We start from the raw sequence: 8,083 nt of genomic DNA on the forward strand, positions 1-8,083 counted from the left end.
AAGATAATGCCACTCATTTTCTTTTTCCAAGAAAGGGCGAGTGTAATGTTTTCATAAATATTAATCGAGGCCCCTTCCTATATATCTCGGATTCTGTTTCAGTTATATAAAGATCGCAGTCTACTGTCTAGTCGGATGTGATTCCCCCCCAACGCTAGTTTTTCGTCGATAGGGGCATTTATAGCCGCGTGAGGTCGTTGCGTAGAGGAATGAAAAATGCTCCTGAAATCTGAGTTTCGCTGTGTGTCCTTAAAATCAATGTATCAGGCGGGACTCGTATTGTATAGAGTGGATTCTGTCCCCGCCGTTAGAGATTGTACGTCGTGCCCAGGACCGTCTAGAATGGGCCCCGGTCCCCCGGTGCAAAGTTCAGTTGGGGACCCCAAGAGCGCCGTTATTACTGGAGAAGGCTATACAGTTTCGCGAAGAAACACGGGAGAAATGCATCTGGTTTGTTCAAAGCCGGACCTGGGCCCTGGTAAAAGAATAGTTCCGGGCCCCAAGAGCGCCGTTACTACTTGATAGTTATACGTTTCCGGTAGGAAAATTGTCAGAGGTGTATTTGGTTCGTATAAACACGGGCCCCTAGGGTGCATAGGCCCCGGTAATTTCCCTCTCTTATCGGTCCTGATCACTCGTCCCTACAGGCGAGCCGAACGTAAAACTATATCAAAAAAACAACGAAGTACATTAACTTCTATCTTTTTATGTATAGAAGCTGTTATAATCGTAAATATTATCATTTCATATTCTTTTTAAATGGTATAATAAAATTTACTTAGATATTTATAAGTGCTATGTACATGCATTAAGCAAACCTTATTAGTAAATTTACATATTAATTTGTTATATTAGATGGCGCAACTAACAAGGAGACTGCCCGATGTGATACACACCGATTTTGTTCAAACTCGGGGCATTGGTAGACCTTCATGTAACTTGAAAAATCCTAATGGGATTTTATTCAATGGGCAACGGTTTTGCCATGGCAACGAAAAATGTTTTTGACAACTTAAAATGGAAATTTTCCCATTGAAAATAACCTGGGATTTTGACCGATTCCAAGGGTCCCCCTCCCCCCCCCCCCCCTGTGAAACATTTTACAAAATTGAAAAAAAATTAAAATACTAAAATATTAAAAAAAATGATAAAAATTGACGAAAAAATCAAAATTAGTCACATTTTTATCAATTTTTTAAAGTTTTTTTCACAGGGAAATCGGTCAAAATCCCATGTTATTTTATGTTGTCAAAAACATTTTTCGTTGCCATGGCAAAACCGTTGCCCATTGAATAAAATCCCATTAGGATTTTTCAAGTTACATGAAGGTCTACCAATCCCCCAAGTTTGAACAAAATCGGTGTGTAACACCTCGGGTAGTCTCCTTGTAAGTACTGGGAGTTTTAAGCTATTTCGACCAATGGGAAAACGGGTGAAAGGTAACGTCTTTTCAATGCCAATAGAAAAGAAGGGCAAAGAGCAATAACATTTCACCCGTTTCCCATTAGTGGAAACATGGGCAAACTACTACTTGCCCATGGTGGAAATATCTTAAACCTCCCAGTACTTACAATTGTTAGTGGCGCCATCTGAACAATTTCCCTCATTGATAAACCTTTCTTTTTTAAATATTTGTAAAAATATCTATTTTATTATTTTGCGAAATAATTGATTAAATTATTACAATTGTTGAATTTTGAAAGTATGAAAATGCTTACATCGACTTAAACGATATAATGACGTTCTATTGTCTGTACGAGTGGATAAAAATAATTAGTCAATTACTGGCCTGCGCCAGCCAATTATTTCGGAGAAGTTATAGCATTTCTCGAAATGAGGTTAACAGCTAGTTTAGATTATGAAAGGGAAATTTCTTCCGCAAATTCTCGTATAATTATCTTTAATTTATTTATAGGAAGTATATACACCGGAAATAATAGTTTTACATAATTTGAAAGAGTGCCGCAAATTAGAATAAATTCTGTTCAAATAAAGAGTATATTGTGTTCAAATAAAGAGTATATTGTGTTCAAATAAAGAATATATTGTGTTCAAATAAAGAATATATTGTGTTCAAATAAAGAATATATTGTGTTCAAATAAAGAATATATTGTGTTCAAATAAATAATATATTGTGTTCAAATAAAGAATATATTGTGTTCAAATAAAGAATATATTGTGTTCAAATAAAGAATATATTGTGTTCAAATAAAGAATATATTGTGTTCAAATAAAGAATATATTGTGTTCAAATAAATAATATATTGTGTTCAAATAAAGAATATATTGTGTACAAATTAAAGGTAAGTTCACACTTTTCGACTTTTATCGACCCAATGGTTCTACATTATTAATTGATTAATCAACGAGACACGATACTACACAACTAAAAAATCTTCTATTACAACGAAACACGATACTACACGACTAAAAAATATTCTATTACAACGAAACACGATACTACACGACTAAAAATATTCTATTACAACGAGACACGATACTATACGACTAAAATATATTCTATTACAACGAGACACGATACTACACGACTAAAATATATTCTATTACAATGAGACACGCTACTACACGACTAAAAAATCTTCTATTGAACAAGACACGATACTACACGACTAAAAATATTATATTACAATGAGACACGATACTACACGACTAAAATATTTTTCTTACACGAGACACGAAATTACATGACTAAAAAATATTTTATTACAACGAGGCACAATACTACATGATAAAAAGTCTTCTATTACAACGAGACACGATACTACACGACTAAAATATATTCTATTACAATGAGACACAAAATTACATGACTAAAAATTATTTTATTACAACGAGGCACGATAAAAAATCTTTTCTTACAACGAGACAAAATACTACACGACTAAAAAATATTTTATTGCAACGTGACACGATACTACATAACTTAAAAAATATTTTATTACAATTTCTTATAAGCTTTTAAGTAATAAACGTTTTTTTACTCATGCAGTATAGTGTCTCGTTGATTAAGAAATTAAAAATATACATATTAAACCAAGACATTTAAAACATTAAACCTAAATATTTTCCCAACAATGTTTGTTACCATCGAATAACATCATAAGTCGCTGAGTGCGAAAGTTGGCAAACTTCGTTTTTTAAACAACGCCATTAGCGGACACAAGAATGTATGTATGTACGGGCTGTCGTAGCGTAATCTTGATGAAAACAGTTTATAATAGAGGGCAGATATTATCTATTAACCTAAATATATTCTTGGTTAATGGTACAAGTTATATAGAGTAAACCTGCCTTTCATCTAAATACGGCTAACACTATCAGTATAGCGCATAAATGTTTTCTTTTTCTAATTTATCTAAGAGGGTTTAAGGAGAAATTTGGTCAAGATGACGACCAATTACGAGGCTAAGGCTTTAAGCGGGTCGGGTTGGAGAAAGGAATGGTAACCTTAGCCTTAAGGCGATGAAACCTTTTTATTTTGTAATTCAAAGGAAGGGGCTGCTGAAATAACATTTGGCTTTCTCGGGGGTTTTCCTAACTTTCTTATTGACGTTCTGTATTCCAAGAAATCCGAGTGTTCGACCATTGACCTTAGTATACGATAACGCCCATGGCCGCGCGAATACCACCTACCTAGTAAATTATATAAATTCCTTGGATGACAACCCGTAATATAAATATATCGCAAACACTTTTGAATGACCCTTCTGGTAACGTCTAACCCTCTACTTAACATTTATTCCCGATCATTATGTGCTGGCATTTCTGGAGCCGTATAAATTCCCCCATTCCTCTCTGGCGCTGCCATATTCATAGCCGTCATTTTCGGGGCCCTTTTCTCCCAAATCCGCCCCCTTAACCCCCCCCCCTTTCTCCACATTGTTCCCCGTCTTATCAAAAGCAAATTTATCGATTCGCGAAAGGAGTGTGTGAACCACTGAGAGATCGATCTACGGCGACCGCGAACAGATAGGCCTAATTACCTTCCGCCTATCCAAACGTATATTATTCGCGTCTGCTAGTTGCAAAAAATCATTTTCCAACGGGACATGTAACCGTTGGTTTGCGCTACCGACTGATATGGACCATATTCTTCCGCTAACTGATGTACAGGGTGTCCGCGTTTACTAGTTCAGCACCTTTTTCTTAAAATCGATAATATATAGAAGTTATAAATAAAATATATGGAGAAGGAAATTAAGTTATGAAAAAGTACATCACATTTTTGTTAGTATTAATATCAAATAATACAATACAATACAATATAATAATTCATTATAATACAATATAATACAATATAATATAATAATTCATTATAATACAATGCAATACAATATAATAATTCATTATAATACAATATAATACAATATAATATAATAATTCATTATAATACAATACAATATAATATATTATAATATAGTATAATATAATAATTCATTATAATACAATACAATATCATTTAAACAAGATAATAGGTATAATCGGATAGTAAATAATCATAAATGTAAGGCTCTTTCTTGAGGAAGTGAGTGTGCGCCAGTTATATAAACTTCTTTTGGACATTTTCGACTTTGCTTAAAAGATAGATAATAATTTAAATAATTCAATGTATGAAAACTAAATTTGTTAATATCTAAGTTAAAGAAATATTCAGAATGATTTGATCGAAATCAAATTAAGTTATTAGGATTTTTTTTAAATGCACACTTCAACGAACTCTTAAAAATGTACTATTCATGCCATGCAATTTCAATTAAATAATTAAATTTCTTTAAGATTAATTTATATTTCATTTTTCATGTCTGATACTTCGAGCCAAGAATCATCAATTAGACAAGAAAGTAAACCTGTAAAATTTTGATTTAAATCAAATAAATTATTATTTATTTAAAACCAGCTAAAACATTTACAAATTTTGCGATTATTTTTGCTTTAAATGTAAATTAGCGCCTTATATTTTTATAAATTTCAAAAGCGTGTCACCTTATTATTATCGTATAATCTCGTGGCCATCGTACACATTCGATAAAGATCGTATGTTTGGTAACTCTGTTCTTGTGTCGGGGTCAGGACAAGGAGAGGGTGGGAACGAGTGACAGAAAGTGAGAGGGTAAAAATGTCGATGGGGGGGGGGGCTGCCTTCCGTTGGGGTGGGCCTTACGCGGTATAAGAACTGTCAAACACAGCTGTTTCTTTCTAGATGAAAATTTATGTTGAACGCTTAAAAACACGCCACGCTTTTTAGCGTGCGCGTGCGGTTCGAATTTTTCCATTTTAGGCCGGATTTCTCTTTTTGGCGCCTTCGAACTCACTTTTCTCGACTCAGTCAGCCTGTATTTACATATTGTTTTTTCTCGCGACGCGAAAAGCTCGTTAATCTTCGGCGAGAAAAGGAGCAGATTTCACTTTCAGATAATTGATTCCCCATTTTTTGACCTAAAACGCGGTGACGGCCAGTTCCCAGAATGTAAAGAAAAACATTGTCTCGTTTTATAAATATGTGAAAAAGGACTTCATTTTCAAAATAAATGACCGCTGTAATCTCGACAAAAGAAACATCGTTTAAGTTATCTCTGTAGAGTTTTTCTTCGCTTTTGACGCGCGTTTTATGGGTATACATAATTCATTTAACAGAATAACTAATTGTCTACGCAAAATATCAAGGTATTTTCATTTATTTCCCAAAACATTTTTTAAAAATATATACCATTAAAATCTAAATAAATTTATAAGGAGCTTACAGTTTTCGCCGCACGATGTCACCCATTTTCTATTGAAAACCAAATTAACCCAACATGGTGGCCCGTAGCAATAAAAAAGATCCATTTCAAATATAATTAATATCAGGCTATAAAGGAATTATTTATCAAAAATATGTAAAATTTAAATAATTTTTAAAAAATGAAAATAATTAAAATTTAAGTATACCTATGGCAACCAAAAACATCAATTTCAAATATAAATATCAGACTATAATTATTTATCAAAAATATATAAAATTTAAATAATTATTAAAAATAAAAAATTAAAATTTGAGTAAATCTATGGCAACAAAAAGATCCATTTCAAATATAATTAATATCAGGCTATACAGCAATTATTTATCCAAAATATGTGAAATTTAAATATTTATTAAAAATTAAAAATAATTAAAATTTAAGTAAATCTATGGCAGCAAAAAAGATCCATTTCAAATATAATTAATATCAGGTTAAATATGAAGTATTTATAAAAAATATGTAAAATTTAAATAATTATTAAAAAATAAAATAATAAAAATTTCAGTAAATCCATGGCAACAGAAATTAAGTCCATTTAAAGGCCATTTCAAATATTTCATTTAAAGATAACTAATATCAGGCTAAATAGCAATTATTTCCCAAAATATTCAAAATTTCAATTACGATTCAAAATATAAATAATAGTTGATTCTGAAATATAATAACTACATGTATAAAAAAGTTAATTATTTGGGCAGGCGCTCTTGATAAATTAGTTAATTTGGGGCTAGCGTGATTTCGCGCACGTTGAAAATGAAAAAAAAGAAGCGCGCGTTCAAATAGTTGAACCATACGATCTTTTTCGGAATCACCTATTAAAAAAATTAAAAGTAAATCTATGGCAACAAAAATTAAGTCCCTTTAAAATCCATTTAAAATGTTTATTTAAAGATAATTCATATCAAAGTCGAAAATATTTAGAATTTAAACAATTATTACCGATATTCAAATTTATATTTATCATAATAGAAATGATATCAATCAATAACATTAATTAATAGGAACATATATATACGTAAGCTATATATATACAGGGTGTTTCAGTGGTCAGTGTAATAAATTTGAGGTGTTATGGGGGTTGAGTAAAGATGTTTGACTGTCTTTGTCGCGATCATCTGCGACGAATAGGAAAAGCGCTAGAGAGCGTTAAAGTTTGGCCTAAAAACGCCTAAATGTAAGCTTTCAACGAACATAAGAACCAAGATAGAAAACCAGTTTTAAAGGGGTAGTAGTAAAATTTCCTACTACCCCTTTAAAACCGGTTTTCTATCTGGGTTCTTATGTTCGTTGAAAGCTTACATTTAGGTGTTTTTAGGCCAAACTTTAACGCTCTCTAGCGCTTTTCCTATTCGTGGCAGAGGATCGCGACAAAGACAGTCAAACATCTTTACTCAACCCCCATAACACCTCAAATTTATTGCACTTACTTCTGAAACACCCTGTATATATTCCGATTTCAGTCTTATACATATATTTTCAACGATCTTATCGTTAATTTTAGCCAATATAATATCTCGGTAATTTAGGGGTAATCAATAGTTGCATAAAGTTATCCCTTAATTAGTGTAGATTATAAAGTTTCTGGGCAAACGGGGGCCAATGGGGAAATACGTATATTTATATTCCATAGAATAAGGGCGCCTCGCCGATAAGATTGTTTAGTAAACATCGTTTTATAATTATTCGCGAAAGCCAAGGTGCTTTGAGCTATAGGCGGACGTGAATATTAAAGTTATCTTTGTCTCCCGAAGTATCCGGGTTCTCTGGTTAGTCCTCTCTTTAATAGGTCCTTGATATAGTGTCCCGATCAGTTCCTGTGTCTCCGATTAGAAGGCGTTAGAGGAGATGTTAAAAGCTCTGCAGCCAGACACTTTGTTTACTCGACTTGTTAATACCGAAGCGAAAGATAATGTATTCGTTGATCCCGCGCCCAAAACTTTACCGAAACCAGTCCCGTCAAAGGTAGACGTATTACGCATCTCCGAAACGTCAAATTTCCTTTTTACCAAGACGTAACTCTTCTCAGAAAGAAAAGCTGGTTTGGAAAAGGTTTCGAAGTTTCAAATAGCGTCACTTTAATATAATTTTATCGTCGACTGAGTCTTTATAGAGCTTAAAGCCTGGTTTTCAATTGGCGGTTTTTGGGCGAAAAAGCCCGGCGTCGACGGAAAATGGGCGAAAATTTCCGTCGACGCCGGGCGGAAATTCCGTCGGTTTTCGGTTTTGTGTGGCGATTTTCATTTCTATTTTTTTCGCTCAGTTGGGCGATTTCGCTCTTTTT

The sequence above is a fragment of the Leiobunum rupestre genome, chromosome 6 (genome assembly GCF_980474605.1).
Source record: "Leiobunum rupestre chromosome 6, qqLeiRupe1.1.hap1, whole genome shotgun sequence".
In the NCBI taxonomy this organism is placed as follows: domain Eukaryota; kingdom Metazoa; phylum Arthropoda; class Arachnida; order Opiliones; family Sclerosomatidae; genus Leiobunum; species Leiobunum rupestre.